This window comes from Eurosta solidaginis, chromosome 1, assembly GCF_040869045.1.
Source record: "Eurosta solidaginis isolate ZX-2024a chromosome 1, ASM4086904v1, whole genome shotgun sequence".
In the NCBI taxonomy this organism is placed as follows: Eukaryota; Metazoa; Arthropoda; class Insecta; order Diptera; family Tephritidae; genus Eurosta; species Eurosta solidaginis.
Genome location: NC_090319.1, coordinates 292,016,899 through 292,041,102, shown reverse-complemented (window position 1 = coordinate 292,041,102; position 24,204 = coordinate 292,016,899). Strand labels below are relative to the sequence as shown.

The 24,204-nt window shown below is 34.3% G+C and overlaps 1 protein-coding gene across 1 annotated transcript in view; it reads left to right on the top strand.

Moving 5' to 3' along the window:
- Positions 1–1,150: 1,150 nt before the first annotated feature.
- Positions 1,151–24,204, top strand: part of side-III (sidestep III) — a 733,037-nt gene continuing 709,983 nt past the window's right edge. The window contains exon 1 of the mRNA XM_067767231.1: positions 1,151–2,105. The gene's annotated coding sequence lies outside the window, so the exon portion shown is untranslated. The remainder of the gene's footprint in view (positions 2,106–24,204) is intronic.

Sequence of the window (24,204 nt, the reverse complement as noted above, 5' to 3'; positions counted from 1 at the left end):
GTGAAATGGTTCAAATTTTTCAAGCAACTTGTTAAGTTACTCATTCAATCAGTTTATGGTTCTGTAAAATTTAAGGATGCTATAAGGACTTGGGTGCAGTCGGATACTACTCCGGTGTTACTTGCTATAACGTTCGGTTATACAAGAACTTCTTGTGTTTTTATTACACCTGACCTTGAGCCAACTTAACTGAAAGATATAACGTTTTAGTTCAGAACTTATGCAAAGAAAAAAAATTTACTTGCATATTCTACTTGTGGCACTAAACACTTCTACCGTTTCACATTGCTCTAGTGATTTAATCGTGAAAATTGATCTCGTAATTACATTTCAATATTTGTAGACAATATTTTAGCATTTTTTATATTAATTTGTTTATTATTAGCCCTCATACGCCTAAAAATATGCTACCTACTTTAATATTTTAGTAAGAAATATGCGTAATACGCACCTAATTTCGATTGCTGTGGGGTAGGCCAGCGGTGTTAAAGTCTTCATACAAAGTACTAACTATTCGTTCATGCAATCAGCACTAGCCACTTACATACGAAATATACATAGATATATACATCCATACATAGAGTACTGTAGGCATAACAGGCATAACTGCACTAATAACCAACACAACAAACAAGGAAGCACCAAAAATGAGGACAAAATACACGAACACGAAAGAAGCGCTCGCTTTGAATTTACATAAATTTCAGCATTACTCGCAGTAATATACAAAATGCACTACAAATCTAAAAGAAAAATGTGCCGTAGAGAAAATAATAAGAAATGCCCTACAACACAAAAATTTTTACGACTACAAATATATTGGGAAATTATACTTGAAATGAGTACTTTATAGATAGAGCGAAACATTTGTAATTGCAGAGAATTTTGGTTGCGCTCTTATCCTCTGCCAGTCTGCCAGTTCAAATTATTCGTTCAAAGTGAAAACTGGGAATTTTACGCTCCATAAAAAAATTTTACTATCGTGCATGTGTACACATGTCCATTTGTTTCAAATTTGTATTCATATTGAAGCTACTGTGGAAGTAAAGAAAGGACTTCGTATGGTATTTTGTATAGCGTTCGTTTTTGTTACAGCACTCGTTGCTTGGTCATTCGTATTTGTATATTAATGCCTTGCAATTGCTTTGCTGTGAGGTTCGCCTTATTTTCGCGACCACACAATTTTTCGCTAAGTAATGCTCAGTTCCGTATTCGTATTTGAACGTGTCGTTACGTCGTGTTCGCGGGATACGCGTACGCAGCAAAATAAAAAGTGTAGCGCTGATTGTTAATATTTACAAAAAAAAAAAAAATACTATTGTGACAAAAAATTAAAAAACACATAATTTGGTATGATTTCGCATATTCTAAGTATGAAATGTAAAAATATATTAAACTATAAAGTTAAAGGTTGGTGCGGCTCATAAAAGAAAAATTCGTTGAAAATAAAAAAGCAGTGAATTAAGTGTGTATTAAAGGATTAAGAAGGAAGAAAAATATAGCGTAGTCGAAAAATTGACTAAGTTCGTTAAGTAGTTTATTTCGTGCTTGCAATTGAAGCTGCGCGTGTATGCTTGTCGTGTCGTGAAAAATATAGCAATGCACATGTACAAACATGCATATTAAGGTACATATGTACGTAAGTACATATGAAACAAAAGTTAAAATATATATAAAAAGTGCTTAAAGATTATTGTTATAACATAATATACGTACATATATGTGCGAATAAAATAAGTTTAAAATTTTGACGAAATAAAATTGTTTGAAAAATATATGAAGAGATAAACGAAAAAAGGTGCATCATACATAAGTAAAATCAGTGTTATTAGCAAGGTAATGTGAGAAGTAATTTATCAAGCAAGTGCGCTATACAAATTTGATTATGAGCATCACAAAATAAATTAGTAATCAAATTAATGAAGCTAGAAACTTATATACATATGTATAAATATATAAACAAAAGAAGCATGTAAAGTGTGACCAAGCAGAAAAAAAAAACAGAAAAATCAACTCTTTCAATCTGGCTGGTTTAAATTTTCGAATAATTTTGAATATATCGTTTGTAACAAAAATTTTGCAAAATACCAATACTGAATTTGAAGGTAATATTAGGAGAGGCTTATACCACCAAAATTTATATTTTAGGCTCTTTCTCTACCAAATCCGCATTGTTATTTTACTGTAAATTATTTATATGTTATACGATTTTGGAAATTGTGACTATGTCGTTATTTGCTTCTTAAGAAACGGTATATATCGTTACAATTTGATGAAAGAATAACACAGGACAACAAAATTTAAAAAAAGTTTAGACCCAGAAATAAGTTGATACTAAAGGTCTTTGGCACTCCGCATCTGATTAGCGAGTCTGGTTTTCGAAACATATTTACGTTTTAGTAAAAAAACACGTTTTTCGGCTGAGTCCACAATTTCGCAACAAATAGTACTTTTTATTAAAGACTAACATATATGTATGTAGGTACCAATTGAAAGCACTCCACTTAGAAACGTCGTTTTACATTTCTCAATATTTTCTCTTTCTTTTTTGATAAATATGCAAAAACGTGTTTTGAAGCATACTTTCAGGCACACACTATTCTGTACTAGGTATAATTTTTTTTTTGTCACGGACGAGGACTAATCGAAACAGTTCCTTTCATTTTAAATAATTTCTCTTAATGTTGTAATATAATAAAACTTCAAACATGCATGGTTTGCGCAAGCCACCTTCTTGCAGACATTATTTGCCAAAAATTAAAAAATAAATGCAAGGAGTATAACCTCCGAAAAGATTATAGGCCAAGCTCTTCTTCAAATTTGCGTCGTACTCCTTTAAACTTTCCTAAAAATTTGCGGGACGGAACCTACATGTTTTAAGCCGACACCGAACGGCATATGAATTTTCACTGAAAAGCTTTTCATGGCGGAAATATACTCGGAGTGAATATTTGCCAAATCACTGCCGAGGGGCGAGCCGGCTTAAAAAATTTGTTTCGAATTGAAACAACTTTTTTCTTAGTTTTCGATGTTTTTTTGACCGGGGCTCGAACCCAGAATCTTGGGTGTGATAGGCGAAGCACCCTACCACCACACCACGGCGGACGATTTTATGTGATTAAGTTAGGCACCTCAATCACATAATGGCGCCTAAAAGTAGGCTTTATGTTTGCAAAAGAAAAAATTGTATGGCTATCACAGACCTAATACACCTAAAGGATCATATCTAAAGTTTCAAAAGTGGCCTGCCAAAAATCTGATCTGAAGGGGCACAGTTGCACTTTGAAATTTATTATGTTATTTTGCAATAAAAAGTAAGTTTTTAAACAGAAAAGCGTAGTTAATTTAGCAGAAAAACGCGTTTGCGGCTTTTTTATGTATAGATATCATGAAAACCAGAACCAATGTAAAAAATTTGCCGCCGGACCCAATACAGCATACCGAAGAGAAATAATTTATGGGTTTTTGACATCTGTGGCATCTTGACCGACATCTCATTTATAATTCCAAACGGGAGCCCAAGCAAGCCCTCTTTCGTCTGATTCCTTTAGTTTATGCTATCATGCAAATTTAAGTGCAACCACATTTCAGCTGTATAGCCAAATTTACATATGTTGCTTTGCACGTCAAGTACTTTTTCCCACTCGAGAAACTTGATACCTCCAAAATCCAACAAAGTTCATGAAAACGTTACCGTTGTTGGATACAGTAACTGTGTAAAAATAGTGACCAAAGTATGAACGGCTTGGAATGGTACAGGGTAAAATTTTTACGCACATAAACAAGTGATTTTTGCAAATTTTTTCCAAACTTAAAAAAAAAAATATCGAGATCGATTCCTAACTCAAAAACCTATAAACAAAAATAAATAAAAAAATAAATCTACTTGATGCTATATACATACAACAGGTATACCAACCGGTACACTTTTTTTTAATAATTTAAATAGAGCTTAAGTTTCATTATGAAAATATGTAGGCTACTTTGTGGGGCAGCGTCAATCTCTATGTTTTTTTGTGTTTTGATGCTTTCAAGTTCCATGATGCTACAATTTCAAAGCCAAAAAAGCTATACAAATTTACGTTGCCTAACAAAGTGACTTGCATATTTATATAAGAGGAAGCATTAGCTCTATTTGGAGTAAAACTAAAAAATCGAAACAGGTCGTATTTCATAAAATAAACTTTGAAATTTCCATTTAAGGTTTCTTTTAAGTTTTTTTGTAATATGAACCGACTTTGATATATTCAGCATTGCTAAGAATTAAGAATTTCCACTCCCCTATCAAAAATATACAGTTCACTTTGTGAGGAAACTTCAATTTTTGGACTTTGAAACTGTAGCGCGATGGAACCCAGAAGCCTCAAAGCCAAAAACGCACAAATCTTTACATTGCCTCACAAATTGTCCCATTTGTTTTTGAAGGGAAATGGTGGAGATTTTTTCTACTTTTGTTACATTGTCAAGAAAAAAATTAAGTTTGTGTGCATGTAGGTAGCATGATCAAGCTGCTGATATTCGAAACAAAATTATACTTAATTAATAAGGCAAACCTTATAAGCTGAAATAAATCATTTCGGCTTACTTCTTCTGTTACAAACTACATACATGCCTCTTCGAAGAGAGCCCGTTTGAAAGTGTCCCTAAAGGGAAATCAGTAACTAGTGATACCCAATTTCTTGTTCAGAACTAGACTTAAAGTGCCAATAGTTCGACACTAGCTAGATTTGCTCTAGTCCAAAAATCGAGTGTGGTAAATATATATTTGATAAATATTTATAACATATAATTGATGCTAGTTTCAAGGAGCTTCGATCTTGAGTATGCCTTCTTTCCCCACAATTTAAAGCCTTTTCTTTACCTAATCTCTATGGCATACCTTTATTTCGCGATAGATGCAAATTTATTCAGTGAAAAGCAACTAGCACTTGCGTCAATTCATATTAAACATGTTAAAGTCCAGGAAATTCGAAATATAGCATCAAAACTCTAAATGTGGTTTTTAATATGGTTTCTGTGGAAAACGTACCAGTTTAAATGTTTCGAATTTTCGCCTGAATCAGAACTATCTTGAAATGGGAGTAGATATTCACATTGCAGATATTTATGGAGTGCATCGGAACTATCGAAAAAAAGGATAAAATCGAAACCCAGCGGGTAAGGGGGCTTAGATTATACCCGCAGCAGGTATGCCTGTCGGAAGAGGCGACTGAACTACCGAAATTTATCAAGGGGTTGTATAGCGCAACCCATTAAAGGGGTTGCTTACGCAATTTATAGCTTCTCCAACCCAATTGCAAACCTCACCTACCCATGGCGAATCCTGTTTCTTTAGCAGCTGAGGGTCCGACGACTCCAAGTTTTCATGGATCTAGGGGGTAGGAGGGCGGTACGGCCTAGAATTAATATCTGTCCTAAATGTGTTGAAGTTGTATTCTTGACAAATTATTATTTTTATTAAGTATGAAAAGTGGTTTGGTAAAAACTTTAGAAATTACGTACAATATATATATGTATACGTTTCGCTTTACTACAACCATGTCCATTTGTCTGTTTGAACGCAGACTAGTCCCTCGATATTTGAAATATATTGTTAAAATTCGGTGAGCGACTACATTTGTGTGTTCGATTAAAAATATTAAAGGATAAACGGGCCGAATGGGACAACTATAACATATGTATATCCCCTATATTAAAACATTTTCAGAATAGTTTTTTTTTTATCAAACCTTCCTCAATTTATCGGTTAGAAGCTTAAAATTTCATTAAATGCTTTTATATAGTGCGTACATTTTTTTCTGAAAAAAGCATTGAGATCGATCGTATATATAGCATATACCTCATACAACCGATTGTCCAGATAAAAATCTTTTCGTAATTTCTGGTACATTTCAACAGCAAGACGCATCAAATTTCAACAAACTATTACGTATGCTACATATACAAACGATATTCACGTTTATTTCTTACGACAATAAATAGGATTTGGAGTGGTCGGGATCTTGCTAAGTTAGGATATTATGTTATAGGGATTGTATTGTATTGTCTGGTCGGCATTTCGTTATGTCGGTATTTTTTTTATGACTAGATTGTATTTTGTCGGGTTTTCTGAAAATTGTCGCGATTATGTTTGTAGGGATGATTAAAGCTGGGATTATAGGGTTCACCCTTTTAATATTTATTGTGAGACCGCCTCTAGAGAAATTTTCCCGAAAATAATTTACTTGAACATTTTAACCTTTTGTCTTAAATTTTGTAAATAGGGATTTAGAAAAAGCTTTTTCTGAGAGAGAGGTAAGAGCCCTCTGTTGGATAAATACCTGTTACTCTCTGATATTAGCAACTTCAGATGATTGTCCATTATCAAAGGCCAGATTTGATTTGGCCAACTCGTTCCGACTGTTTGGGTCTTCATTATTTTTAGTTATCTATGCTTTTTACCGGACTTTATGATAATGTTGATGAGTGAAAATCTATTTTGACATTGGTGTAATTATGAAATTATAAATGGCCGTTAAACTTATAATAATCTCCTAAAATGAAGTGTTAAACAACTTGCTGAAAAATCAGAATTTTTAAATTAAATTTTCTGCTGGTGTAACACAGATTCGAATCACATTTTTTACGTAAAATTTAACTTGTGCCATTGTATACAATTGAGCTTTGTATGTAGTTGCACTGTGTAAACTTTTGTGATTGTGTGTATCTACTCACGCGTTTTCAATCACGGTCGCGTAAGTATGTCAATGAGCATATGAATTTATGTGTACGAGCATTCTTATCCTACATTTTCTTGAAATCGCTTTTAATAGTAAATTGTTATTCGTATTGCGAAAAAAAGCTAGAACAATAACAGTAAAAAAAAAAAAATTAACAAAAACAAAAATGCAAGGAAAATTTCCTTTTAGTATACAAAATATTTTTACACTAGCACGCACTCGTGCTCTACTTTTAGCAATACAAAAGTATGAGTTGGCGTATGGTAATGAAATGAAATTATAAAATGTTATTGTGTTGAGAAAATTGACGAGTAAAATTTAAGAGGTTTCCTCTCCTCCGCATTTTAAAAAGAAGTAAGGAAGTTTCAGTTAAGTTAAACGTAATTTATATAATGTATGTATTCTCTTGTGATCTTTTAGCCTTCTTTAGGTCTTTGGGTTAAATATGACCCATTGAATTAAAAAAGTCCAAGTTTCCGTTAATGGTTGTGATTAATATTTATAATATGTTTTGCGTTTCAATAATCAATCAAATAAAAAAATATTTAGTAATTTTGATTTATAAAATATCTGCTTTCTTGGATGTCTGTAATGAAACATACCAGGTAAATTAAAGACTGTTCCAAAAAGAAAGCGCACACTCTATCTTGCTTGTGACTCCATGCATATCCCCTTTCTTTCTTATTTTATTATTTTATACCTTTCATGAAAATTTTCAGTTATATAGTGAAACCTGTTAAATAGGCGTTGAACAGTACACGTTTTGTGTTTTATTCATTGGCCTTCATTGGGACGTGTATAGTTATGGTCTTATATTGAATAGGGTGGTATGTCGTTTGGGCCCTTAAATAATAATTAAGGGGCGTTTTCTCATCAAGCCTTTAACTTTAGCACTAACTTTATCCTGCCTTTTCGGCTGCTCAAGATCTTTTTAAATTACCGGGTGGAAAAATTTACTGGCAGCTCTTCTGCCCTTTAAAATTTATTCTTAGGTTTAGATTAAAGCATATCATGTCAAGCTTAAGCATGCAACAAAAAAAAAAAAAAAAAAATGATACACTTTTAATATGAACGTATTACAGTTTTCATGTGACGTTGCCGTATGTTCATACAATGCAAGGTTTAATTTACAGGGCAGATGAGAAAATGAAAATCGTTAAAGTTGACTTTAAAGTTAGGAATAGTTTATCTGCCCGGTAAGTTAATTGACTGTATGAGAAAACGGCCCTAAGTCACTTTTTTTTGAAGTGTTATCGTATTTTATTGGTTTCAAACTGATGGGCCAATATAAGATAACGTTATTATAAACTTTGATAAGAAACCGATAACTTTTCGATAGTTGCTCGATAACAAATCGATAACATTTCGTTCAAAATCCATTATTTTCGTTACCAAAATTATAGTTTCTCGATAAGACATGAATAACTTTTCGATGCAAATCGGTAACTTTTCGATAACAAGCCTAAATCCATCGATAAAATATCGATAACTCACTGATAACGCTTGCTATCGATAACAAGTATGGATTCGTTCGATAAAGTCGATAAAAAATTGATAACTCGTCTATACTAGGTCGATAGCAAGTCGAAAAGAAATGAATAACACGACCATAACCCGTCGATGGCAACCTGCATACTCGTTGAAAACAAAAGAAAGCAAAAATAAACTCTTAACACTCCTATAAAATCACAGAAATTCCCTATTCCGACATATGTACATATAGTATGCCATGCGTATATTGACGTGCCATACGGTAATTAGCACTTAAAAAATTGTTTACATTGAATTCCTTTGTAAAAAATTTTTAAAGTAAAGTTAATCTTAAATTCAATTTATGTAACTGCATTTTTTATTCACATATGTATGTTTATAAATATATACTTACATAAATATACATAGCACAAGTGCGTTATGCACACAAGCATGCCAACGCTTCTTTGTTGTTTCTTGGTTTCACAGTTGCATAAGCTAGACTCAATGTATGTACGTACATTGGCGCGTTGCATATCTACAGGCGCATGACAGTGCATATCAAGTGAATGATGTAATATTCGCTTAAGTGAAATACGCATACTATGTATGTACATATGTAAGTATGTATGCGTATACAAAGTAGAATATTCATGCACAAGTGGAGTGATGTACGAGTACAAGCAAGTTAGAGCGACGCGTTGATGATGGCATAATTGTGTCAGTGTCATAGACGAAAACGAACGTGGCAACAACTAAGTAAAACAACAACAAAAATAAACTATAATTGTTATTTGTAATAGAAGAAAATCCCAATGCCAACAAGGCTAACCATTTTTTTTACATATTCTCTATGCATAAACACTAAGAACAAAAGCCCAAGAAACAGCAGTTTTAGTTGCTGTAATTCTGCGCGTCTCTTGATTACACGGCATTCTACATGTTTTTGTAGTATTGTCGTGGCTTTTGTAACTGAAGTAAGTTGCAAATAAAAAAGCGCGCACAACTGAGCTATTTTTGTTTTTGTTAACTCGCATTCGTTGCACACATCATCAAAGTCAGTGAGCACATAAGCTATCTTGAACAATTTGCATTCGTAAAAACTTGCTTACATACACTCAACGCAAAAGAAAAAAAAAAAAACACAACAAAAATTCTATTTCACTGTCGATGATGTGTTAGTGGAAAAAAAAAAAACAAACAAACGTTTGCGCGCTTCTACAGTGCATATGCAGTAGCAAAAAAACAAAAGATAAATATTTTTAGCATTAGGGAGTGACATGGTGCGCGTACAACCGTGCAAATTTCACACATAACAGTCAAAGTTAGAAAGCTCTTTTTTGTGGGTTAACACTCGTTTGCAACGCGGTTCGTTGTTATGCCACTCAGCTTTATGCGGCAAGGTCGCGTGTTATTGCGGCTTGTGGCATATCAGACTCAAATACACGTACACATACATACATATATTCATATAAGTGTATGAGTTATTGTGTGCTCGTTAGCTGTATGCTCTGTATTCGATGCCATTGTTGGGTTAATCACTATTTGATGAACTACTCTTTGATATTGTGAGTTGCTTTAAAATACATGCATCTGCAGATACTTACATATGTAAGTTTTTTGTGCGGCTTTGTGCTCGCAACAGTTATTATTAATTAGTTATTTTTATTAGCAAATTTCAGTCACTGAGTTTTATAGGTACTTTTAAAATTTCAATTCAAAATGTGAGATGGTTAACTTAATAATTTCTTTTTGATTTATAAAAAGCATATTGTTAGGAAAGGATATAGAACGTTCCAAAGTGACAAGTGGAAAAGTTTAACTCGCTTCAACTGATGCTTGAAGGTTTTTTCTTTAACGTTGCTTAAAATGTTTTGAAGCGTATATCAGCTTGATACAAAATTATTGCAATATAGAGCTTCGTAGCATATTTTATGGGGAAAATAATTTTTCTTACAGTAGCGGGTGACAACCTTGGACAAACTAAAAAAATTCTAAATTTCTCTTCACTATGGGGTCCATGCGAGGAATGCCGCAGCGTGGGGTGTGTTGAAGACATGAATCAAATACTTACCATTTCATAAATACTTACCCTTTTGAAATACGTACATTTTTGGAATACTTACTATTTTGAAATATTTACATTGTATAAAATCACATACTCATACTCATATTTTACATTCACCCTGTATCGATTTATTAAGCTACCGTTTGCCTAAAATATGCAGATTTGATAAATGCATACATACTTTCCTATTTATATATTTATATACTTACCGTTTTTCTCTCCCCTTAAGTAAGCGGTCCAACTGAATGCACTGGGCCGCTTTTAAGTTAGTTAATCGTCATCCGCCTAACTATACAAACGCCTCTGAAACTAAATCAAAAATAAATATACAAGAGTGTTATATCTCAAATCCAAAATTATAAAGTTTAGATTCATTTATTTTCAAACGAAAACGTTAGCGCGTTTTATTTATGAAAGTGAAGTGTTACCTCCCCTTAATCCCTCAGTGCACCTACCATCATTAGTGAAATTTTACACAGGGTGGTTTATCACCAATGCTGCAGAAGCTGGTTATCAACCAATTTCTTAGGCGTTTCGATGGAGGAGCAGTCAAACTTACATCATATTCGAATGAAATTTCAGTCATAAGAAGCGGGAGAGGCTTAACAAAAATTAACTCGCAGATGGATCAGGCACTTCGGGATGTACATGCCTGGGCATCGGGAGTCGGGTTAATCGCCAACTCCGAAAAAATTGATCTAGTGTTATTTAGTAGGAAATACAAGGTCCCTAATTGGACTAACCCTAAGTTTTGAGGGGCAATCCTGCAAGAAAAAATGTGGCAGAAGATATCTAGGAGTTATACTAGATAGTAGGTTGTCGTGGAAACTCCACGTGGAAGAAAGAGCGAAGAAAGCCTCCGCGGCACTGTCTGCATGCAAGATAATGCTTGGATGTACTTGGAAACTATTACCTAAACTGTCTCATTGGATTTGATTTTAATGGCAATTGTCAAACCGAAAACTTACTAAGGGGTATTTGTTTGGTGAAAAGCTTGATGGGGTATGCATATTATTAATGGTAAGCATAACGGGCGCCGTAAAGACTTCCCCGACAGCAGAATTGCATGCCATTCTACACATCTCACCTGCAGACCTAATGGCCAAAAACATCGCGTTAGCAACTGCAACAAGCCTTTAGGAATCTGAGCATCTTGAGTGCATGCCGTATGGCAATAGCAGTATAGCGCCATCTTTTATCGGGCGAACGCAATATACGGTACCTGCCTGATCTTCGAAAGAGAAATTGGGATAATATTTAAGTCGGAGGGTTGGTAAAAGTGTGCAGAACTGCCGGAATATGCTAAACACGTGTATACCAATGGTTCCAAATTAACGGAAATAGTCGGGTTTGCTGTTTATTGTGTCTATCGCGATAAAAGTAGATCCCACAGGCGGAAACTATAGCCATGATTAAAGCAGCAGAATTTCTGGAGAAAGCGTGCTTAAGCTGCTGTCGCATCAATAAAAACAGTCATAGTCAGACGTCGATTATGGCAGTCATCTCACAAAGTACTTCATCAAGAAGTGTCCTGGAATGCAAAGAAGCATTGAAAAAACTTCACTCAGGCCGGACCATATATCTATACTGGATACCCGATCACAATACAATAGGGAGAAGTCAAAAAGAGTTGCATATGATCCGTGAACCAGAAAAGGGGCGGAAAAAAGCGCAGAGCTGCTAAATGTCTAACATGGTGTGCAAATTCTACGCCATTAAACTAACAAAGTGGCTTATATCTCTGAAAAGAGAAGACTTAAAAGTCACGACGGGCATCGTAACTGAACACTGCCTTTTGCGCCATATGCATCTAAGTTAGGCCTCGTCAGTAATTGTAGGTGTGGAAAGTGCGAGGTGCAGGAAAAAATGACTAAGCCCGTTTGGTGTTCGTGTCCTGTGCCCGTAAGGTTAAGGAGCCAGCTATTAGGGGCAGCATAGTTGCCAGATGTGGAGGCAGTAATTAAGTAAGATTCTGGCACCCGATTAATGTTCTTGTCGAACAAATTCTGTTAAAAATATGAACACATTCTGTCTATATGAGATCTTTATTGGCCGGCCAGTACAACCTTACCTAACCCACGGTGAAAATATTCTTCAGAACAAAGATATCTTGAGTTTCGTCTTAATGTTTAGAGGTGTTTCATCGCCAATTAAGATTCTCTATGCAAATCGTATGGGAAATTTTAATTTTTTTATAAAAATTGTATCAGAGCTTTAACCCTTGGTGCCCAACGGTCTAAGAAAAAGGTGCAAAAAGGTATTTTGCTGAGTTTTACTTGTTTCGTAGTTATTCGAGGTTAAAATTCAACTTTAATTTTTATGTGAAAGTCCCAAATTTTTATTCGACTTTATCGCAAAACTACCGCTCAGAAAAGAAGAAATTAAAATTTTTTGTATTAAGTTTTTGGCTACTGTTTTACTTATTTAGTATAAAGAAGTAGGGTTTGCCTGTTGCAAGTATGTTTGGTTGCAAGAAATAATTAAGTATTGGGGTGCAACAAAAAAATGGTTTTTCCTTTTGGGATAGTGTTTAGGACCTCGAAAATGAGAATGAAATATAAAAACTTCAGCCTTTGTTTTAATATTGTAGATGCCTCATCATAACATGAGTTATTCTATACAAATTGTAGGGGGAATCATAAAAAATGTGAGGTTGAAGTTACATTTGAAGAGTTACTAAAAGAGCCAACCCTTTTTTAGATCTCTCAGTTTCCTGTAAGAATATTCTTATCGAGTGATTTAGTACTTAGCCTTACTTCCATGCAAGTTAAAATAAAAAGCTGATATTTTCACAATTTTTTTTTTTTGATGTTCTGTGTGATATTTAACCTGAATCTAAAATTAGCAATTTTTTTACATTTCATAGAATTTGAAAATCGTAAACTATCGCTTTCGTTTTCTACAGCTAAAATATTAACTTTGTTCTAAGAGCGCTGCACTACGGGTGTATTGAAAGAATGGCCATAGTTAAAACAATAAAACAAGAAATGACAGAAAGAGCAATTATTTTAGCCTTTCGTATAAATTATATATTGCCAAAAGCTTTGAAATCCAAAACATAAAGGAAATGCTTCCTCTTCCACAAAGTGAAAATTATACTAAATTTTGAAAAGGTGAAAACAAATCTTAATTAACCCTCCGATTAGCGGTGAATAAATTTAACAAATCTTAGCGTTGTCGCCTGGCCAGACGAAATTTGACACATTGAACTTTACCCACAAATATTTGAATTTGTATATAAATTTTGAAGAAAATACGTGATACACTGTGATTACTTACTTACTTAATTGGCGCTTAACCGTCTAAACGATTATGGCCGTCCAACAAGGCGCGTCAGTCGCTCCTTCGCTCCGCCAACCGGCGCCAATTGGTCACACCAAGGGAGTTTAAATCGTTTTCCACCTGGTCCTTCCAACGGAGTGGGGGCCGCCCTCTACCTCTGCTTCCATAGGCGGGTTCCGATAGAAACACTTTCTTGCCCGAAACACTGTGATTACCCAGAAATAAGTGTGAACTTTGAAATTGATACGAACTATGAGGTCTTAAAGGCTTAAAACTATATTCGTCTATTCAGACGAAAACACTTAAGTGTGACATAATCAACTTTGGTATAAAAAAAGATAAAATAAAAAGAAACAAGTAAAGGTGTCTAAGTTCGGGTGTAACCGAACATTATATACTCAGCGTGAGCTTCAATTGCACATTTTATTTCAGATAAATTACTTTTCTACATAACACGTGGCACCGCCCGTTTAAAAAAATGTCTCCCCATTTCCTTTTACAAAATAACACATGATAAGTGAAATATCATTGATCCAAAACTATTTTTTGCTAAGTTATAGCTTATTATTCTAGTCTACGACCCTTTAAACTTGTTTTACATCTAAGTTGCCGTGGTGTTTAACCGAGCCCGTCCATTTTTAATAGAAATATTTCCTGCTATAGGGAAAATATATGTACACAATTTCATTACGATATGTTAACTTTTCTTCGCTTATTGCTTAGCCATAAAAAGGGCGGTGCCACGCCCATTTAAATTTTTTTTTCCAAATTTTTATCAAGAGTCTCAATATAAGTCCACGCGTCAAATCTCAACATTCTAGGTATATTATTTAGTAAATAATCAGTTTTTTTTGTTTTCCAAAATGTTATATATATAAAAAGTGAGCGTGGCTATCATCCGATTTCGCTAATTTTCAATACCAATCTATTCTGCGTCCAGATTTAGTGAAGGTGTCTCAATATTTACTCAAGTTATCGTGTTAATGGACAGACGGACGGAGGAACGGAGGGAGGGACGGACGGACGGACGGACATGGCTCAATAAAATTTGTTTTCGACACTGATGATTTTGATATATGGAAGTCTATATCTATCTCGATGCCTTTATACCTGTACAACCAACCGTTATCCAATCAAAGTTAATCACCCCTATTCTGCATTTCGATTACGTTCCCGTTCTACGCTCCGCTTTAATCGAAGTTTGGTATTCTGCATTACGACGGAATCGTAAAGAGAAGAGGAAGAGCAAATGATTTTTCGAAATCAGCTGTTGGTACGGAATGTGTGAACATTGGAACAAAATAAATTAAAGAAAATTTGTAAAAAAAACACTGAAAAACGTTTATATTTTATTATCCACGCCATTTTGTACAAAAAAAGCAATATAATATATTGCCGCAGTGTTATGTTTTTTTTTGAGTGAAGTGCTTTCATAATTGTAAGTGCGTTTTTGTCGTTCTTTTGGCCAATTTCCTGCCGTGGCGACCAAGTTTTGTTAAAACGGATTCCTGCACGAATATAGTTGACATTTTCTGAATTTTAAGGATGCTAATTTCATTGCACTGGCCTAAAATACTTTATAAAGGTTTATTTATTCTTTCCGCAAGGATTGTTTACGTTTTCGCTTCACCTTCCTCTACGCCAGCAGCTTGCTTTGGCATATAATTGGACCCAACGAACAGACACAAATTATAGCTGTTTATTATAATAGATTCAATAGCCGCGGCATTATTTATGGAGTTGGAAAGCAACGCATACGAAAATTGCCAGGCGAGAATGGAAAGGCAAATATTGCGAGATTTGTGTAATCCATTTGAGATGAGTGACGAATTGTAAGAAATTGAACTTAAAAGTGGTAAAGTTTAATAACTTATTTTCTTATTTAGGTTCAAAAAAAAACTTTGGATTTAATAAGGATGCTTTCAGGTGTGTGTTAGATACTTTTGCGGGGCAAATACGTGCAAGGACTTCGACATCGACATGTTGCTTTTGACCTGGAAACATATAAAAAACAATCATCATCAAGCCTTCTACGTTTCTTAACAAGTTTTACTTAAATTTTTGTTAAAATTCTGTTATAAATTAATAAAAAAATAAAAAGAAAATATTTTTCCGCCAACTAGTTTGCAACTTAGAAAAACGGAACTACGATCGAAATGCAGAATACAAAAATCGAACGATTCGAATTTGGATCGAAAGAGATGGAGCACAGAATACCAAAATTGCCAAATCGAAAAAATTCCAATCCAAGTCGAAATGCAGAATAGGGCTGAATATACTCTGTGTGCAAAGCAAGTTGAGCACAAAAATATCGATTTCCGAATTATTATAAAGAGAAACTCACTAAAGCTTATTATGATCGGGTGGGTAGTAGTAAAGTTATTCACGAAAATAAAGCCTTCTCGTCTGGCCAAACGCCACAGTCTATCTGAGGGTTAAGGCATATCTGCGCTTTAAAGGATTTTAAATGTTCGAAATTGCGAATACTTAAATCATTCGTATTCGATGCTACATCTTCGCTTTCAGAATTTTGTTTAAAACATAGACATTGACTCTTTTCTACATAAGCCGCTTAGCTGCCTAGTGCTATTAAGCTTTCCCAACGTCATACAAAATTGCAGCAACACCAAAGTTGAAAAAAAAAAAAATATTATAACCACTACCATTTGCACACTTAAATCATTTAACAATCACTAAATACACATACTACACGAATTATCCGAAATGAGATTTGGTGTTTCGTAATAAAAGCAGATTTGCATATAAAATAATTTAAACGGACAAACATACGAACGTAGATAGAGAAAAAAAGTAGAAAACAAACGCATACTAAAACGCCAAAGGCCAAAAGACAAATGTGTGCGTTAAAGTATATGTTGAAGTTAAAAACGCAAATAAGAGACTGTAAGAACGTAGCGTAGCAACGAGCTTGCGAGAAAATAGAAAAGAAAAGGAAAATTAAAAAAATGCAAAAAAAAAAAACAAGTAAGGAAGGTTAAGTTCGGGCGTAACCGAACATTACATACTCAGTTGAGAGCTATGGTGACAACATAAGGGAAAATAACCATGTAGGAAAATGAACCGAGGGAAACCCTGGAATTTGTTTGTATGACATGTGTATCAAATGAAAGGCATTAAAGAGTATTTTATGAGGGAGTGGGCCATAGTTCTATAGGTGGACGCCATTTAGGGATGTAGCCATAAAGGTGGATCAGGGTTGACTCTGGAATGCGTTTGTACGGTATGGGTATCAAACGAAAGGTGTTAATGAGTATTTTAAAAGGGAGTGGGCCTTAGTTCTATAGGTGGACGCCTTTTCGAGATATCGCCATAAAGGTGGACCAGGGGTGACCCTAGAATTTGTTTTATTGTACATATGGGCATCAAACGAATGGTGTTAATAAGTATTTTAAAAGGGAGTAATCCTTAGTCCCATAGGTGGACGCCGTTTCGAGATATCGCCATTAAGGTGGACCAGGGATGACCCTAGAATTTGTTTGTTCAATATGGGTATCAAATGAAAGGTGTTAATGAGTATTTTAAAAGGGAGTGAGCCTTAGTTCTATAGGTGGACGCGTTTTCGAGGTATCGCAATAAGGGTGGACCAGGGGTGACTCTACACTTTGTTAGTACGATATGGGTATCAAATGAAAGGTGTTAATGAGTATTTTTAAAAGGTAGTGGGCCTTCGTTCTATAGGTGTTCGCCTTTTCGAGATATCGCCATAAAGGTGGACCAGGGGTGACTTTAGAATATGTTTGTACAATATGGGTATCAAAAGAAAGGTGTTAATGAGTATTTTAAAAGGGAGTAATCCTAAGTTCCATACGTAGACGCCGTTTCGAGATATCGCCATAAAGGTGGGGCAGGGGTAACTCTAGAATTCGTTTGTGCAATATGGGTATCAAACGAAAGGAGTTAATGAGTATTTTAAAAGGGAGTCGGCCTTAGTTCTATAGGTGGACGCCTTTTCGAGATATCGCCATAAAGGTGGACCAGGGGTGACTCTGGAATGAGTTTGTACGATATGGGTATCAAATTATAGGTATTAATGAGAGTTTTAAAAGGGAGTGGTGGTAGTTGTATATGTGAAGGCGTTTTCCAGATATCGACCAAAATGTGGACCAGGGTGACCCAGAACATCATCTGTTGGATACCGCTAATTTATTTGTATATGTAATACTTGCCAAGATTTTAAGGGTTTTTTATTTCGCCCTGCAGAACTTTTTCGTTTTCTTCTACTTAATATGGTAGCTGTCACAACCATTCTATAAAGTTTTTTCTAATGTTATATTTCGCTTCAATAAAACAATCCAATTACCTTACCATGTTTCATCCCTTTTTTCGTATTTGGTATAGAATTATGGCATCTTTTCATTTTTCGTAATTTTCGATATCGAAAATGTGGCGTGGTCATAGTCGGATTTCGTTCATTTTTCATACCAAGATAAAGTGAGTTCAAGTAAGCACGTGAACTAAGTTCATTAAAGATATGTCGATTTTTGCTCAAGTTATCGTGTTAATGGCCATGCGGAAGGACAAACGGACGACTGTGTATAAAAACTGGGCGTGGCATCAACCGATTTCGCCCATTTTCACAGAAAAGAGTTATCGTCATAAAATCTATGCCCCTACCAAATTTCAAAGGATTGGTTAATTTTTGTTCGACTTATGGCGTTAAAAGTATCCTAGACAAATTAAATGAAAAAGGGCGGAGCCACGCCCCTTTTGAAATTTTCTTTTATTTTAGTATTTTGTTGCACTATAACATTACTGGAGTTGAATGTTGACATAATTTACTTATATACTGTAAAGATATTAAATTTTTTGTTAAAATTTTACTTCAAAAAAATTTTTTGTTTAAAAGTGGGCGTGGTCCTTCTCCGATTATGCTATTTTTTATTAAGCGTACATATAGTAATAGGAGTAACGTTCCTGCCAAATTTCATCAGGATATCTTCAACGACTGCCAAATTACAGCTTGCAAAATTTTAATTACCTTCTTTTAAAAGTGGGCGGTGCCACGCCCATTGTCCAAAATTTTACTAATTTTCTATTCTGCGTCATAAGTTCAACTCATATACCAAGTTTCGTCGCTTTATCTCTCTTTTGTAATGAATGATCGCAATTTTTCTGTTTTTCGAAATTTTCGATATCGAAAAAGTGGGCGTGGTTATAGTCCGATATCGTTCATTTTAAATAGCGATCTGAGATGAGTTCTCAGGAACCTACATACCAAATTTCATCAAGATACCTTAAAATTTACTCAAGTTATCGTGTTAACGGACGGACGGACGGACGGACGGACATGGCTCAATCAAATTTTTTTTCGATCCTGATTATTTTGATATATGGAAGTCTATATCTATCTCGATTCCTTTATATATGTACAACCAACCGTTATCCAATCAAACTTAATATACTCTGTGAGCTTAGCTCAACTGAGTATAAAAACAACCTCGGTGAAACTAAGCAACTTCTATGTGTGCGGTTGCATTCTTGCATATGCGGTTTTGTCCATTTTTTAACTTGTATGTGTAATGTGTATGTATGAACATTGCTGCAATTTTTTCCTTTTGGCTTGAATTTTACCTAAGAAAAAGTGTTATTTTATGCAAAAATTTGCACTCTAAAATAGCTGCATACAAGCTAAGCATCACACTGATGCTGAATATACGCTAGCTTCGCTGAAAAATAATAATCCAAAATGGCAGAATTACCACAGCACAACCATGAATGAACGCTTATGTTGGAAATATGAATTCGTGTATTTTTTGTATTTTCTTCATTGTGTGAGTTTTCTTTTTAAGATGTAGCAAGTTTGCAGAAAATTGTATTTGCTGCGAAAGTCTCACATAAGTAAACACAAATGTACATGTGTATATTATTCTGCCAAATTTATATGTAAGGGCTGGTACAGAAAGTTTTGCATATTAAGAACTCTCTATAAGTATTTTAGTAACGGAAAAGTATACTTTAAGTTCACTACTCGAGCATTGGTAATTAATAAAATCTTTGCAAATGTATTGTTTCTGGAAGCCAAGCCTTCAAAATCGGAGTTGTTCTATCCTTAAATATGAAAAATCGATCCATGTCAACAAAAGAGGTTGCCAAAACAGCCAAAACCACACTCGTGTAAGTCTCAAAAATCAAGCAGAGAAAGAAAAGAAACAAGATGGAAAACAGAGTGAAAAACAAACGTTAAAAAGAATTACCCTTGAACGTATGCTCTAGGAGGCCAAATGGGCGATCAAATATTTCTGTGTTATTGTGGACGACGAAACGCCTTTCAAAATGGACGTTAGAAAAATAATAAGAACTCAGTTCTACAGCTTACAGTCTAGAGAGAACATTCATCTTCGGGAAAAATTAGCTCGGTATAAAGTTTTGGGAGAAAGGTCTAATTTGACATGCTATTTGTGAATTAGGGCATAAATCTACGCCGTTCTCTACTATGGGAAACTTTAAACGCCGAAATTTACTTGAAAGAGTGTCTCCGAAAACGCCTTCTTCCATTCTTACGTCGCCATAATGACTAATCTGTATTTTGGACGGTTTTATTGTAGACCATTACTCTCGTGTCACCCAAAAGTGGTTCGAAAATAACAATGCGTATTATGTTAAGAAAATGTTGAATCCACCCATTTTAGTTGCAACTAAATAAGCAATATTAGGCTCAGATGAAAGCTCCAGAGGTAAAAGAAGAGGAATGTGAAGAACAGTTTCACTAAAATTCGATAAGGAGTTATACAAAACTTGATGTCGGGTCTCTCAAGAAAAGTTCAGTAGTACGGACAGCAACGAATAAAATTATAAAGTTTCTTAACCTGTCATTGACATACATAAGTAATCCTCTGCTAATAAAAAATAAGTGACAAACTAACTGTTAGCACTTTATGAGCATTTTTCAGGTTGAAAAATTTTTATACCTGTCCATATACATACATATATTAAATTATGCTATAGTGAAACTCTGATCTTTCAAATCAAGTAAACAGACCCGAGGCAAAATTTTAGGTTTGAAGTGTTAAAAAGTAATTTCCGGAAAGTTTTCAGACATATTTTGGAATTAATTTAATTTTAGGATACCCGCCTAAGCGCTTTATTTTTCCCAAAGTAGTAAGTATAGTCTGATCATTGTTATTCATTTTCAGAGCTGCTCATCCTCTATAAACTTGTGGCAATTTTATTTTTCTTTTAACCTGAACCCTAGGCACAGATACAAATCTACATTTTAAATACAAAAAAATATTTTTTCCACATTCCCATATGCCCTCGCATATAATAATGATTCGTTTGAAAGTGACTGAGTTTCTTATGAAAGTGTAAAGAAATTTTTTTTAAAGAGAAATTTAGACGAACAAATTTACAATTAAATACAATTAAAAATTATTTTGACACTGAAAACATTTTAAATGAAAATTGATTCATAAAGAAAATTAGAAAATAACTTAACGAACGAATCACGGAACCGAAATATTTTAAAAATCTAAACTTTACTTTCTATTTTTTCAAACACAGAAAAAATCTCTGTGTAAATACAATTTGGTACACGTATTGTGATTTGCAATTCAATATAAAAAAATTTTGAGCACACTGTTCATTCTTATGTTATTTTTGGGTTCTTATTTAAAGTTATGAATATACTCTTGAAAAATTATTCTTACCATTGCATTTACCAAGAAACAGCACCAGGGAATCATTGGAAGATGTAGTTTACAAGATAATTATGGTAATTCTATTTTATAATTCTTGATATATGTAACTAAAAGCAGAAAGAGACCAGTAGGAGGTATTAATACCAGGGGTACCGCATTCATAACAAAGATAATAACATCCCACCTCGAGCAGTGTTTTACACCTTAAAAAAAAGAAAAAAAAAAACAAAATCAATCATTCCACCATATTTTCGACACCTGAGCAGGCTTTGGAAAATATTTACTTACGACAAGCAAAGTGCAAGGAGAACTTTTTAAATTTTAGAATGAGCTCAAAACATGATAAATACCGAAATATTAATATAAAAATTTCTTTTCAAAGTCAATAATAATCAGAAAAAAGAAACTTTCATTACAAAACCAAATTCAATGTAATGAAAAATTGTTTCTTAAACTATCAGCTGGATTAAAAAAAAATAATCTCACATTCCTTTTATTTATACAACTTGTTCACTTCTCTTTTCCGCTCGTTCTAAACAATGTTCGAAGTCGACGTAGAGAGAAAAGTAGATTTCGCTGCCATTTTAAAGAATCTGCTTAGTTATTAAATGAAAGGAACGCAGACACAGAGTTTAAATAAATTGGTCTTTTAACGAAAAAATAGTAATTTTTGTAAATTTGTGCCAAAAAACATAAATATTCTTCCATAATACTCTTTATTTTAAATATTTGAATCGGTACAGGACAGGTCGCTTAGTAAATTTGATGCAAAGTTATTCATAAATTGCGCAATGATTTTATGAATTAGATAAAAAGGTTTAAAAAGATTTGGCGTGTGATGAAAGAAGAGTTGAACACATCCTGTCCGCTAAAATTGTTTTGCTTGGTGAAAGAACGCAACTCCATTAGATTGGTATTATCGGGATTGCTTCTTCTTTTGCTCCTACACTGTTGTTGCTGTGCCAACAATTTGTTCTTTTTAGCCCAATGCAATATCAATATCATATTTCGTTTCGCTATTTTAAACAAATCCGCCCCAAAAATTTAACTTTCCAATTTATTAAATAAAACAAGTAAGGAAGGCTAAGTTGGGGTGTAACCGAACATTACATACTCATCTGAGAGCTTTGGAGACAAAATAAGGGAAAATCACCATGTAGGAAAATGAACCTAGAGTATCCCTGGAATGTGTTTGTTTGATATGGGTATCAAATGGAATGTATTAAAGAGTATTTTAAAAAGGAATGGGCCATAGTTCTATAGGTGGGCGCCATTTCGGGATATCGCCATAAAAGTGGCCCAGGGGTGACTACAGAATGTGCTTGTACGATATGGGAATCAAACGAAAGGCGTTAATATAGGTCGACGCTTTTTCGAGATATCGACCAAAATGTGGACCAGGGTGACCCAGAACATCATCTGTCGGGTACCGCTAATTTATTTATATATGTAATACCACGAACATTATTCCTGCCAAGATTCCAAGGGCTTTCGATTTCGCGCTGCAGAACTTTTTCATTTTATTCTACTTAATATGGAAGGTGTCACACGCATTTTACAAAGTTTTTTCTAAAGTTATATTTTGCATCAATAAACCAATCCAATCGCGACGTTTCATCCATTTTTTCGTATTTGGTATAGAATTATGGCATTTTTTTTCATTTTTCGTAATTTTCGATATCGAAAAAGCGGGCGTGATCATAATCGGATTTCGCACATTTTTAATACCAAGATAAAGTGAGTTCAGGCAAGTATGTGAACTAAGTTTAGTAAAGATATAACACTTTTTGCTTAAGTTGTCATGTTAGTGGCCAAGAGGAAGGACAGACGGTCGACTGTGTATAAAGACTGGGCGTGGCTTCAACCGATTTCGCCCATTTTCACAGAAAACAGTTATCGTCATAGAATCTATGTACCTACTACATTTCACTAGGATTGGTAAGTTTTTGTTCGAGTTATGGCCTTAAAAGGATTCTAGACGAATTAAATGAAAAAGGGCGGAGCCACGCCCGTTTTGAAATTTTCTTTTATTTTTGTATTTTGTTGCACTATAACATTACTGGAGTTGAATGTTGACATAATTTACTTATATACTGTAAAGGTATTAAAGGGGGCGTGTTCGTCATCCGATTTTGCTAATTTTTATTTAGCACATATACAGTAATAGGAGTAAAAGCCAAATTAAACTTCCTTAACCTTAACGCCATATTCGTAACCATACCATCCATAACCATCTCAATGTGATCGATTAATGGTGCCTCAACCTAGAAATCGTGAAAATTTCATAAAAATGAAGAAAACGCAAAAAATTACAAACATATTACACAAAAAATAAGTCTCTTAGTCATAACGTATCCAAAACAATGAAGAAAATCTACAAAAAGTTATTAAATTCACCAACTCAAATATTTTTAGGTTATGGATATGGCGAGAAACCAAAAACCAATTGGTTGGCTATGGCGTTAGCGTCATGGTATGGCAACATTAATCGATTACGTTGATTTCCATAAGGTAGGTTATATCAGCTGTTTTATCTGGTTATGGATTTATGGTTATAAGTCACCATTAATTCGCCCTTAATGTTCCTGCCAAATTTCATCATGATATCTTCAACGACTGCGAAATTACAGCTTACAAAACTTTTAAATTACCTTCTTTTAAAAGTGGGCGGTGTCACGCCCATTGTCCAAAATTTTACCAATTTTCTGTTTTGCGTCATAAGGTCAACGCGCCTACCAAATTATATCGCTTTATTCGTCTTTGGTGTTGAATTATCGCACTTTTTCGGTTTTTCGAAATTTTCGATATCGAAAAAGTGGGCGTGGTTGTGGTCCGATATCGTTCATTTTAAATAGCGATCTGAGATGAGCGTCCAGGAACCTACATACAAAATTTCATCGAGATACCAAAAAATTTACTCAAGTTATCGGACGGACATAGCTAAATGAATTTCTTTTTTTCGCCCAGATCATTTTGATATGTAGAAGTATATATCTATCTCGATTAG